The following is a 15028-nucleotide window of genomic DNA, read 5'->3' on the forward strand; positions in this document are numbered from 1 at the left end:
TCATAAGGTTTGTGATTGCTATTATTATACTAACAAGAAAGCTTTGTGTGTAACCAGTTATACAATAGAATTTAGAATCATTTAAAGCAACCATTCTTTAAACAAGCCAGTGACTTTTTTGAAGCGACAATTTTTGTAATTACATTTAATAATTGGAATTTCAAAATATTTAAGAGTCGGATAATAATAAATTTGTAATGTAGAATGATAAAAATTATCATCAGAAATACTGTCCAGTAAAAGTATTATTTAAATAATGAAACTTAGAGGTTTATAATATTAATAGATATCATGGGGTGATAATGACAAGAATATTAGTTATTTAGATGGCACGGTGTGATAAAGATGGTTACCTCAATTAGAGCCTGGTGGTAATAAAGCCAAGGTCACACATTTAATTTCCATCCAGGCCAGTATACTTTTTAAAGGGAAAACTCTGTTCTGTACTAACAGACTGCACCCCTCACCCCAATCTGTTATTTCTCAATTATGTGCCATTAATTGATGCAATATCCTACTGGTAGTGGGTCATCATGCCAGCTGCATAAATAAAGGATGGCATGTCTATAAGCAATGGGACAGAGAACAACTTGAGACCATTAGTATTGAAAATTTTAATAATAGTGTTGAGTGTTCCTCAGGAAAAATTATTCCAAATATTTGAAGGAAAGTTAACTTGATGTTTATAAATGTTGGAGCAGGATGGGATCAAATCATAGGCTCTTTATAGAAAAAAAAAATGAGGCAAATAGAAAAAAACTCAACTCTAATATGCCATTTAAAGTTTTAGCTTATATTTAAGCAGAAATTTATCTGATAAAATGGCCCTTCAGAGTAGCATGTTATATAACAGAAGACTTTTTGTTGTTGTTGTTCTTTTTGCTCTTTATAGTCTATATTCTGTTTAAATTCTATATTCCTTCTTTGTATTAGCTCTAATTCCTGTTGGTAGTTTGCAATATACTCCCATGCTCATCACCAGTAGATGTAATGTCCCACAAACAACATGACTAGGGGGAATACAGTCACATAACGGGAGAATTTGGATAGACTTCTGTAGTGGTTTGAAAGAGAATGGCCCACCTAGGCTCATGCATTTGAATATTTAGTCACCAGTGAGTGGAATTGTTTCAAAGAATTGTGAGATATGGCCCTGTTGAAGGAAATGAGTCACTGGTGGTGGGCTTTGAAGTTTCAAAAGCTCAAGCCAGCCCAGTCTCTCTATATATACTAAAAGATCAGGACATAAATTTCCCAGCTACAAGATCATGCCTGACTACATGCCACCATGCTCCCATCCGTGATAATGGAGTGACCCTCTGAAACTGTAAGCAAGCCCCCAATTAAGTGTTTTCCTTTATGACAGTTGCCTTGGCCATGGTGTCTCTTCAGAGCAATAGAACAGTGATTAAGACCTCTCCTTTAACCAGTAATGAGGGAACTCATCTCCACAACCTGATAAAGAATTGAACCAATCTGAGATCAAAATATAAGGTCCTATTGTTAGGGTCCAAGAGAAGCCTTCAAGAAAGACCAATAGTCCCGCATGCAACTTAGCAAGAGCATTTATTGTTTCCAGCAGTTGGGGTGGCAAATAGCAACCCCGAAGGGGGTTGCAAGCTCCGTTTAAGCAGAGTTAGGGGGATTCCAGAGATGAGGAATTAATCTGGTGCTGATTAGTGGAAGAAAGATTAGTCTGGAAGTTGATTGGTGGGAGGCTGTAGTAGTTAGGGGCCCATTGGTGGTGGTGGTGGTGGGGTCTAGTGTCTAGGGGCTTGTTGACTAGAGGGTAGGGAAAGCTTTCTTTAGCTAGCAGAAGTCTGGGAGACATCTGCTGAGCCAGCAGAAGGCGCTTGGGGACACCTGCTGAGCCGGCAGGAGGCTGGGGGCACCTGTTTATTGGTTGTCCCTAAGTTATGGTTTTCCTGAGAATTGCTAGGTCAGCTCCACCCCATTTGAGTGAACCCGAAACTATGGCCTGGTCCATGCCAGGGCTGCTTAGGGAGCCTGTTAGGGCCCTGGCTTGGCCATCCATTTCTTTCACCTATACACCAAGAAATCCTTCTAGTCACTAACCTCCTTTATGGAAATTTTCATGCCCTTTTTCCCACCGCGGATTCTTGAAACCAACTTTTTAACAAAAACCTTTATTATCAAAGATTTGACAAGTAATTTCAGTCCATTTAATTTAAGCTTAAATGTTTTATTTATAAGAATGTGCTTTTTAAGTAATGTCTATTTGTGAGATAAATGGAAGCATATGTTTCTTCTTAATGTATTTCAAGTAGCAGGGCACCATTTTGAGCATAATTGTCAAGGGCACCAGTGCAACATAATAAATAAAATATTCTTCAGAACATTTAAATTTACACAGTTAGCCCAAAACATCAGGAGCACTTGGAGGTTTCCATACTCACCAATTGTGTACCCATGGAATAGAACTAATGTACAAATGTCATCAGGGTATATTTTAAGACAGCTTGGGTGAATGTCTCAAGAATTGTCACAAGTTATACAGGTCTAAATCAAGGATCCTTCTTTGCTTCTGACTATCACATCTGAGTGCATTTTGTGTGCTTTACTGATAGAAATATTCAAGCTAACTACATTGTACATATGTGTGGGATGTGAGTCAGTATTTATAGAGAATGATCTGTTATTTCTTTTTAACTTTTATAATATTACACTAAGAATGTGTTGTAAGTAAATATAATCTAATTTTAACTCCACAAAATTAACAAATTTTTAAATGTTTGTATTCAAATATCCTGACTATTATCTGTACCCCTTTTGAACATCTCTAAAGTTCTGTTTCTTGGTTATCAGGCTCAAATTCTGTGTAATCCATTGTGTTATTCCTAGCTTCAAAGCAGGAACTCTTCAAATTTCTAACTTCATGAGACATTTACCTCCTAGATGTATGGACTCTATGTCCTCTGGAGAACTCAAAAACTAAAATTAAAGACTTTAAAGACAGGGCTTTTGTCTGAGTCTTACTAATTCTGGATGCTGGAGATGTCAATGTGAACATTGATCTCATGCTACAAAACAATGACTGACCTCTGTGGATGTATAGGACATCAAGTGGGTATATGAAACTGTGTCCATTTCCCACAAGCAAAGGGATTGCATCTAAGAGCCAGAGATAAACTGATGTGTCAGCAACCTTACAAACCTTTCACTTTATATGCTATGATATAATCTTCTGGTTACTATTTCTTTTAGCCATCTTGAATACATAAATAAATAATCTAGATTTGTCACAATGTCCCCTCAATAACTGCTCTTTCCAGCTAAAGGAGGAAGTTAGTATGTGTTCCAATGTACAGACTATTTGGGTTATATTTATTATCTTCTTTAGGGTTTTATTTATTTGTTTGTATTTTCTTTGAATTCCATGCAGAAGTACTTTATTTTATTATTGCACATTCTTCTTCACATTCTCTCTTCAACTGTCATGCTCTCCAACTCTCTTTCAATTCATGAATTCTATTTTAGTTATTATTATTATTATTTATTATACAGACACACAACCTATTGTTTGTGTGTGTTTCTGTTTGTGTACATGTCTAGCCTATTGACTCTATTAGTGATATATATATATATATATATATATATATATATATATATATATACACATACACACATACATGTTTAACAGTAACAAGCTAGAACATATCAGAGAGGTAGTTCTTGGAAAAGACTTGGTGATTCTTCCTCTCTTGGCAGCCACTGTTAGCCTTTAGCTCTTCATATAGGGGTGGGACTTGTGAGATTTTTTTTATGTTGAGATTCAATGTGTAGAATAATCCTGTCATATTTTTGAGACTCTGTCTAACAGCCAACACCCTCGTCCTCTGGCATTTTTAATCTTTCTCATCTTTTCCACAATGTTCCCTGAGATTTAGGTGTAGGTTTGGCAATAATAGTAAATGGTGGTTAGGAATCCCACAATAGTCAGTTTTTCTCTACAATTTTACCAATAGTAGAATTCTGTAAATGTTTATATATGATGCAAAATGAACAAACAAACTTCTTTAGTGAATAATGAGAGCTAATCTTCATGGATACGGATAAGCATTTAGGACATTCATGGGCATTGTATTATTTAGGAAGCAGCAGTAATAGGCTTGCCTTTAGAGTCTATAACCCCTTTAGCCACTAGTAGTTGTCATGGTTTACACTGCCAAGCCTGAATTTTCTTCTATTGAGCCATATTTTAAATACAATTAGACAGCTATTGGCTACCAAAATGATAAAAGTATCACCATTGGGATATTTGGGGCCTCCACAGTAGGGGATAGATAATGGGAGGCAGATGCTATGAAGGTATAATTGGAAATACTGGGGGACTTAACATGGGGAACAGGAAAGCAGGATACTAAAAAAGGAGAGAGGAAGGGGTGATATGTAACACAATGGATGCTGGAAAGACCCACAGGGAAACATTATTCTGTGTTTACTTAAAAATACATATATAAAATATCTGTGTATTTACACACATATTTTGGAATGATAATGCTTTCCCTCCTCCACAGACCATAGATTAATTTCCCAGTGCCAGGCATAAGCTATTGCTGTTGCCTTCGGCTTTTCAGAATTTGGAGGTAAGAGCCTACTGCTGAATGCATCATGCTCTTTGGATACAGAATTTGGATGCATTGAACTAGAACAAACCTGTAAGTCTCCTCCCTGAGAACCAGCTTTCATAGTATTGACAGGTGCTATGCAAGCTGCCAAGAGAAAACATCAATCAATAGTCCTGTCCATCTGTTAGGCCTGTGGACTAGAGCTGTATTTGTTCTAGTACAATATAAATCCAAAACATAACTTTCAAACTCTAAGCAGTAAAATTATTTGTTCTTAGTTCATCACATATTAGAGCTAAACAGGCCAACCATGAACTTATTTTCACAAATTTGAAAAAACAATGGTTAAATAGAGTATTATGCAAGCTTCATTATAACCTAAAAGATATTTTACTCACAAGAGAATTTAGAAAACTCTTTCAGTGAGAATGCAAGAAAATTTCCCTTTTTGCTGACTCCAAGTAATACTTTATCATTAGTTGAAATATAAATCATGAGTAGTGACATTAAAGTTGAAAAATAAATACAAAATTACTCATCCTCTGGTTTTACATTAAAATATTTTCATTTCTCAAGTCTCAAACTCTCCTCAGACTAATTTTAGGCTTTGTTACTAAATCTGGCCAAAAACAAAACAAACTAAAACCATTCAAAACCCAAATAAATCTTTTTTTGGGGGGGGTAGAATAAATGAGAAATTTATCTGTATTTAGCTATTTCTTTGCTAAGGTAATAAATAATTACAGATACCAGTATTATTAGCAAATACATCCAAGATCAATTTTTTCCCTCCATAAGCAGCACCTGTAGATATACTTTTGATGTAGCATTAGAACTTGGAACAATAATGCTGTTTACCTACACTGTGTTAAAAGTTTCAAAAATAAAACAAAAATGAGTATGCTAGATTGCTCAATTTCTTTGAATGACAACCTGAAGAACACAACCTGAAGAACATAGAATTTTTTCTGACAATTCAGGAAATACATACAGCTCATGAAGCAAGAAGCTGCTCCTTTATTTAGAATGAGGGACGAGATGATGAATTAAACCCAGTTGTGATTAAATATTTCATCTTCTGACTTGGTAGGTAGTACATGAAGATTTCTTGGTGTGTTTCAAAACTTAATGAACATTTGAGTATCAGAAAGCTCCACTAGAGATTGATGTATAAATTCATGGTTATGTAATTATCACAACTTACTCTTTATCACAATGTATTCATTCACAAGCCAAGTTGATATAATTTATATGTAAATAGAGATTATCCTCAACTGTTTTCTGGTGTACCTTATTTGCCAAAACCAGAAAAATAGTGAGATGTAATCTAAACTTAACCAGAATATGAAAGATTATCTATGGATATTGACACATGCTTTTATTAATTACTATTATTTTGGATATAGTTTCATTGCATTATGTGTAAAAATATCACATTTCAAATTACCATCAGTTATTAGATATGGAAAATTTGTCATTTGTACATGACTACAATTAACAAATAGCTTTATTTATGAATAGTAGGAACTTTCAGATTATGAGAATAATATGAAAGTAGAATGCATTGAACACATACATGAAAATGTCAAAGAACAAATTTAATTTTCAAAAAGTAAAAAAAAAAAAAGCTAAAAGTCTCCAAAGAATATCAGACACCAAAATATCTTGTTTTTCTGTATTGCACGTGGGAAAAAAATAAAATGACCAATGGCTAGCCTTGTTTATACTCTACTGAGTCTCAGAATAGAAAATAACATTTAGTGGGTGATTTTATTGTTTAATGATGCTTAGTTTTTAAATTCCTTAGGAGACTTATATAATTCTTGCATCTATTTTCTTCAGGTAGAATATGAAAGTCTATTTCCATCTAATTTCTCATTATTATTAGTGATGAGAAATAAAGCCAGGATCAGCAACATAAGTGAATGATCAGATTTATAAAAACCTATATATCACACTACTTTAAATACAGTTTACCAGGCGAGTAACTTGTCAGTTCAGGATGAGTCAAGTTTGATAAGATGTTATGGTTAGTCCGAGAAATGAATTACAGATGTTCATCTGCACAGAGAATCTGTTCATTGCAGCTGTAATGCTATAGTCAGATGGAAAATTCATATTCATAGCAAGAAGAGTAAATGGAATTTTCCCACAGATTAGAAAGTAGAATTATTATAAACTGTTTTGATTCTGAAGCTGTTTTGATGTAAGAGCACTCATATGACAAGCTTTATCTATTTACTTGTACTTTACTTTCCTGTGTTTCATTATTTAAATGCACGTACGCTGTCCTGATGGATGGATAGACTTCCTTCAGATCTAATGCATCTAATGGAAAGAAGAAACAATATTTAAGAATACAAACGGATTTATGAAGCAATAGAAATCCCGAGACGGTAAAGATAGGAAAAAAATTGTAGGCTAATCTGAGTTCCGCTTCATCTCACTATGTAAAATGAAGACATTATTATATTCAGAGAATGGTGGTTTCAAATATTATCATTTTCCTTTTGTATCTGCTGTCATCTCCCACTGCATGCATAGTGGGTATAAGCATAGAAAACTTTTCACAAAATTACTGTGCTCCAGCTTTGAGGCATGGCGAGGGGTTTGGACCTGCCTCTACTAAATGTACCTCCTCATGGGATGCCTTACCTTCTTGTAGGAGGGAATGGGGGGTGGGAGGGGGAGGCTGGAGGAGCAGGAGGAGGAAAGAGGGGGATCTTTGGTATGCAAAATGAAAAAAAATTTCTTACTAAAAAATACATAGAAAAAATTACTGTGCTCCAAAATCTTTAATAATATTTGGACATATATTTAAAAATAACATACAAAAAGGAAAATGAACACATCATAGATGTGAAGGCCTGATAAGCTGAACACATTCAAATGACAAGAAACAGAATCTAGTAACAGTTTTTACCATGACTTCATTACAGACCCTTTGATAACAAAAGTAGAATTCCTCTGATTTTAACACTGTTATAATGTTTCAATTTCAGTTGACATTTTTTGATGCTAAAGGCTTTTTATTTTCTGATAGCAATTCATTACAAGGAGTAGTGATAAAAAATGTATGCTACTTGCATAGCTAGACATAGAAACCAAAACAACATATGGTGAGGCAAGAAATAAACTCATATCCTTATGGCCAACATATTATTTTAGGAAATTCTAAGTACACAGTATTTGTTACAAAGATATCTTTTTCATAAAATATAATACTTGAATAAGTGGGTCTCCTCTTAACCACTGTCTTTTACCCCCCAAAAGTCAACCTAAAATGGATTGATACTTAATTGCATGGTATGAATCTATAAAACTCATTGAAGGAAATTCAGGGGAAACCATGTGACATTGATTTTCACAATGATTTTCCAAAAGCACAAGAATGGTAACAAGAATAAGATAAGTGACACCTACTGTATAGTAAACAATCAAATAAATGAAAAGGCAACCTATAAAATTATTTTTTGATGAGGACTAAAGTTCAAAATGTATAATAAACCTCTACAAGTCAGCACAACACTATAACATTAGGACAAAGTGGGTAAAGGATGAGACATTTCTCCAACACTCAAGAGATATGTAAAATTTAAAATGTTCTGCATGAATGCTCATCATAGAAATGGCAACTACAGAACAAGATACCCACTCTACTATATCAAGATGCCTATTCCTAGAAGACAGGACAAACGATAATAAAATAGACAAATAGTCCTAATACACCACTGGCAGAAAGGCAGGTTATAGGATAGGGGCTCTTATCCTGATGTGTGCATAGAGCAAAGCAAACACAGCCAATAAGAGAGTGGAGAAAGAGCTACTACTTGCTGCAGATAAGGAAAATTAAAGTGTTATTCTCAAAGTTCTCTCCCACAGTGAAGTTATTGTGGGAATATTATTCAGTGCCCATATTCAAATTCATATCAGAAACCATTTTGAGGTTTGAAAGCATGAGGAAGAGGGGAAAGGAATTTTGTAGGAGTCAAAGCAGATGGAGGGCACCAGGCCAACATGGTCTGGTAAATCAATTAAGCAGAGGTCATGTGAGCTCTTAGCTTGGTGTTTTTGTGGAACTCCTAACAGAAGGAGTGGGATTGTCTTTGATTCTTTTGCCTGCTTTTGGAACTCTTTTCCTCCTATCACATTGCCTTGTCCAGCCTTGACATGAGGGCTTTTGCCTTGTCTTATTGCATCTTGTTTCATCACGTTTGGTTGTTTTCTCCTGAAGGCTTGCTCTTTTTTAAGGGGAACAGAGAAGTGGGTCTGGGGGAGAAGGGAAGCAAGTTGGAGCTAGGAAGAGTTAATGGAGTGGAAACTATGGTCAGGATATATTTTATGCAAGCAAAATCAATTTTCAGTAAGAAAGAGAGAGAAGGAGGGAGGGAGGGATAGAGGGAGGGAGGGAGGGATAGAGGGAGGGAGGAAGGAAGAAACCATTCCCATGCAAGACATTTCTGGACACACTGAGGTTAAGGTTATAGTCCAAGAAATAAGCACAGCAGAAACATTTGAAGGGGCATACATAACCTGCAGTTATGATGTATACATTCTAAGGTTTAAAAAAGAGAGAGGAATGTTTTTGGACATGCTCAACACACTTAATGAAGATGACCAACAGGAATGTTTCTAAATATTTTCTACAAAATATTTTAGCTGAAAACAAGAAAAGAATATTTTGGATGTGAATTAATGTAGAAGAGTCCTACAAATCTGCTTGCTTTGCTTAGTAGCTGATATCAGTATAATGGCCATGGAAAAAGTATGTTCTATTAAACATTAAATATAGCATTGCAATACAATACAGGGATTACTAAAATCTAAAACCAATGACAGAGATATTAGCATTTATTTTATTATTTTTGAGGTAATTGGACTGTGAGAGTGTATTATATGTGTGATTCACTAATACTACTAAAATCAGTTAAATTACCCCGACTATGTGTCACTGTTCTATGCATAATACACAGGTTATCATTTTGTCAAATTGAGACAATCCATAGTACCTATATCAAGCAAACTTCAGTTGAGTAATTGCCTCCCTTTAAGTGACATTTTCTTGATTAGTACTTGTTGTAGGAGGGTCCGGGCCATTATAGGTGGAGCCAACCCTAAACAGGTGGTTCTGAATTATATAAAATGCAAGGTGAACATGCTATGGTAAGCTAGCCAGTAAGTCATGTTCCTCCATGGCTTTAGCTTCAGTTCTTGCCTCCAGCTTCCTTCATTTCCTTCCCTGGCATCCCTGAAGGATGAACTATAAATGCGACCAGTAAACCAAATAAACTCTTTCCTCTATAAGTTGCTTTTTATTTTAAATGTACAGAAAACAAATTAGAAAACAAAACACACTATAAGTTTTTATATACAATACTACTAATTGGAACTTAAGGATTATCAATTGATTGATCCCTATTCAGTGCTGCTGTGAACATTTAAATGGGTTTATTTTAGAAAAGTATACACACACATTTCTATCAAATATGTACTTAAACATATAATTTCTGACTATGAGCAAATTATATTAGTAAATAATGCAAAATTGATACACAAAGTTATTTTATGAGTTTATATGAGTCATAACTTTATCAACATTTAAAAATGGCCTTTCTTTCCTTCTTTTCTTTCTTTCTTTCTTTCTTTCTTTCTTTCTTTCTTTCTTTCTTTCTTTCTTTCTTTCTTTCTTTCTTTTTCTTTCTCTTCCTTCCTTCCTTCCTTCTTTCTTTTCTTTCTTCCTTTCTCTCTCTCTCTCTGTCATTCTTTCTTTCTTTCTTTCAGTAGTGGTAGCATACTTTACCTTTAGTTACTAATAGTTGAAACTCAGTGATTCAAACAACTTTATACAAGTTTATAAAACTTTAAAAAAAACCTTTCATTTCCTTATGTGATTGCCCAAGTCTGAATTATTTTTATTAGATATCTCTCTTTTTGTCTCATCTCCACTTTAAATGTGTACATATATATGAATATTTGATAGTATATTCAGAATTGCATAATTTCCCATTCAGAGAGTCTTTATTTATATTCTACTCGGAACAGATCTTATTCTAGTTCAACACTGGTATGATTAAAATTTAACATTCACATCACATTTAAGATAATATTTACACCATAGACACTATTTTAAACTTCAAGGGTCTAAAGTACTGTTTTTACATCTGCAATCTCCATAGAAAGTGCTGATTATACTGGAATTCTTCTTTTGTTGGTTTGTTTTTCAAGAATGGCTTTCTCTGTATGGCTTTGGCTGTCCTATGTATAACTCACTCTGGAGACCAGGGTGCCTTTAACTCACAGAGATTCACCTGCTTCTACCACATGAAATCTGGGATTAAACGTATGTACCACCACCAGTGGGGATCAGAGAAAAGATGGAGTTGAGAGAGGGAATCCTGGGAAAGACAGCCAGAAATGAGGGGCATTGAAGAAGTGGAGTGGAAACTTCCTAAAATATATGAAGGGCAACCCCAGTGAAGTCTCCAACTAATGGGAGAGACCGAGTCCCAAATGGCAATCTTTTGTAACCAAATGAACATTCTAGTACCAGGACTAGGTTACATCCATTTGAGTTGTTGGCCAAATTCATCTCATGGAAATTCTCAAGTAATCCAGGCTGTTTTTAAGACAAAAAGTTGCTCTCTATAAACAGACAGCAAAGTCTATATGCTTCCAGAAGATGTGGCAGAGATTCTATTTGGTTAAAGATCTAGATTAAAGGCATATCTTTTCTCTGCTCAAATGATCTGAATTAAATGTGGGCATTCCTGCCTCAAGATCTATAGTAGAAGTAAGTCTTCCTAATTCAAATTAAGCAAAAATAACTCAGAAGTGTGCCCTCCACTTTGGGGTTTCAGTTACAGCTATAGTCAATTTGATAACCAAGAATAGCCATCACAACAGCCCAGCCACAAAACCCTTGATTTACAATGCACATATGTTTGAAAAATAAGCTAGGGCAGTGGTGGCATAAAGCTTGAGAGTGACCAACCCACATTTGATTTGACTTCAGGCCCACATCACACAATGGAACCCAACACAGCACTGTTGGGGTGACCAAGAACCATAAAATAGATAGCTCAAAGATGTAAGGCAAAACTAAATACTACTGGTCTAAAAAGGAAAGAAAAATAAACAATAATACATAAAAGTCAAACATAGTGATAAAATGACTCATAATGGTATTCTGCTATATTCATAGATCAGTGCCTTACTCAACCACCATCAAAGAACCTTCCCTCCTGCAGTAGACTGGAACAAATATAGAGACCCACAACCAGATATTATGGAGAGAGAGAGAGAGAGAGAGAGAGAGAGAGAGAGAGAGAGAGAGAGAGAGAGCCTGTGGGATGTCTTTCTGTATGCTCTGAATATGTGTGGCTCCCACTGGATAATAAATAAAGCTGTTTTGGCCTATGGCAACAAAGTTTACAGCCACGTGAGAAATTCAAGCAGAAATACAGAAAGAAGGGTGGAGTTGGGAGAGACATCGAGGCATCAGCCTGCTATCCAAAGAGTAACAAGATGCCAGCAATCCGGTTACACCATGGCCACATGGTAATATATAGACTAATAGGAATGGGTTAATTTAAGATAAGAGAGCTATCTAGCAAGAAGCTGAAGCCATAGGCCATACAGTTTGTAATTAATATAAGGCTCTGAGTAATTATTTTTGTTAAAGTGGCTGCTGGATCGTGGGTGGGAAAGATTTGTTCAGACTGCTGAGCAAGTCAAAACCAGAGAAATTTCCATCTATAGATAGATAGATAGATAGATAGATAGATAGATAGATAGATAGATAGATGGATGGATGGATGGATGGATGGATGGATGGATGGATGGATGGATGGATGGATAGATAGATAGATAGATAGATAGATAGATGATAGATAGATAGATAGATAGATAGATGATAGATAGATAGATAGATAGATAGATAGATAGATAGATAGATAGATAGATAGATAGATGATAGATAGATAGATAGAGCTTATAATACACAGCTCTAAATGGAATGTCACCAAGAAATCCTTTCACTTAGAGCTCAGAGCATCCTGAAGAAGTGAAGACAGAAACAATGTAAGAGCCAGGGGAGATGGTAGACACCAGGAGAAAAAGTCCCACTAAATCAACTGAGCCAAGCTTACATGAACTCAGAGACTGAAGCAGCAATCACAGGACCTGCATGGGTCTGCACCAGGTGGTTTGTGTAAACACTATAGTTTATAGTTTAGTACTTTTATGGAACTACCGAGTGTGTGAACTAATGGATCTCTGAACCTTGTGCCTTCTCTTGGTTTGCACTGTACAATTTCAGTGTGATGATTTTATTTTATTATATTTTATTTTGTTTTATTTTGCTATTATAACCCTGTTCTTTTCTAATCAGAGACAGAAAGGGAGTAGTGTCAGAAAGGAGGGGATGTGGGGAGGAACTGAGGAGAGTAAAGGGAATGGAAAATGAAATTAGGATATATTATATGAGAAAAAAATCCTATTTTCAATAAAAGAGAAAAATACTATTTTATTAATTCTTCTGAATTTTACAGAATATATTTTGATCATATTTTTACTCCCCAACTCTCCTCAGATCCACTTCCACCCCTTGATCAACTATGTCTCTCAAGTTCTCTCTTAACCTGTCTCTCTCCTCTGTCCTCTCCAACCCTATCTACCCCAGTCTCATATAATTTGTATTTTTCAGTTATTCTTGGGTAAGGGGCCTACCCAGGAGTAGTAGTTCTGCAACTGTAGGAGGTTAGGACTTTCTGCCCACTCTGCCCTCTATGCTGAGATATTGTCTTGATCAATCTTTCACTTGTCTTTTTTGCATATCGTTACAATTGCTGTCATTCCATATGAGCAATAAGTGTTTCCTTGTAGTAATCTATAATCTTTGATTTTACAATCTCTCTGACCACATTCCTATGATGATATCCATGATTCAGGAGGAAAAGAGGTATGACTTAGATATCACATTTAGTGATAAATACTCTGCAATCTCTTATTTCTGCATATTGAGCAGTTCGTGGTATCTCTGCTAATTGAAATCTACTGTAAGAGGAACATTCACATATGAAGGCAGACAGATGCACTAATCTATGAGAATGGAAAGAAGTCATTTAATACTCTGTGTATTTAACATAATAATTGGTATCTCATAGACTCTATGACTTATCTAGATATAGGTCTTGGCCTCAAGAATATGTCTGTTTTATATAATGGGCCTTAACTCCAACCAGAAAGTCGTTCAACATTCCCATAACATTTGTGGCACTAATGTACCAGTGGATATACCTTGCCGGGACAGTCATTATTGTAGCTCAGAAGGTTTATAAATGGGTAATAAAATTATACATGAAAAGGAAGTATTAAAATAGACACAAAGAAAATTCACAGAACCATAAGGTAATATTTTTAAAAGTCTATATTCTACTAAAACAGGAAAAATAAATGAAATAGAAAAAAATAGATATATATGACCCAGTATAATTAAATCAAGTTGAAGTAAATAATTTAAATAGACTTATAACCACCAATGAGGTAATAGTAATTAAGAACCTCCCAATAACAACAAAACATTTTCAAGACTTAATGGATATGACATACAATTGCCGGCCGAACAACTTTGAAATGTTATAAACAGACTAGAAAATGTAAATACATTATTTAAAGAACACAATTATATCTAAAAACGCAGAAAGACATCTATGTTCATCAATGAAAACATTTAATACAGTTTAAGTAGCAATGCTCCACAAGTGTTTAAGGATTCAAAACAACCTCTTTCAAAGTCCCATATGCCTTTATACAAATATATGTATTTGTATATATCATATAATGTATGTAGTTGCAAGGAACCTACATTATGTCAATTAGAAAACACAAAGATATGTGAATTATTCACAAGTTCTTCTTATTTATTTATGTAATAATCCTTTCTTAATGCAGGGTTTCTATGTCTAGCCCTGGCTGTACTAGAACTAATTCAGTAGAGCAGGCTGGTCTGAAACTCAGAGATCTGCTTGGCTCTGCCAATTGAATGCTAAGATTAAAGGTCTGTGTCACCATGCATGGCTCTATTCATAGTCCTTGATTTCAAAACTTACTACAAATCCTTTATGTCAGATAGTGTAGTATTAAATGAGAAGAAATGTAGTTAAGTGTATTAAAACTTAGAGACAATTGATTTAATAGACCAGTGTGTGTGTGTGTGTGTGTGTGTGTGTGTGTGTGTGTGTGTGTGTGTGTGTGTCAGAATCTGTAGTCCAGGTGGCGTTGAACTTACTATGTAGGCAGAGGGTAGGAATAAACTCCTTATCCCCAACTTCTACCTCCAAAATGCTGGCATTCTAGTTATGTACCACCACAACTGATACTTGATATGGTGAAAATCAAGTGCTTAGCTTTAGTCCTGCAAAGCAAGCACTTTACAAACT

General features: G+C 35.1%; 1 long non-coding RNA gene across 1 annotated transcript in view; it reads left to right on the forward strand.

Annotated features, from left to right (window-relative positions):
• Window positions 1-15028, forward strand: part of LOC121822342 (uncharacterized) — a 365427-nt gene that overhangs the window by 147262 nt on the left and 203137 nt on the right. The gene's annotated exons all lie outside the window — the stretch shown is intronic.

Source organism: Peromyscus maniculatus, chromosome 14 (assembly GCF_049852395.1).
Source record: "Peromyscus maniculatus bairdii isolate BWxNUB_F1_BW_parent chromosome 14, HU_Pman_BW_mat_3.1, whole genome shotgun sequence".
Lineage (NCBI taxonomy): Eukaryota > Metazoa > Chordata > Mammalia > Rodentia > Cricetidae > Peromyscus > Peromyscus maniculatus.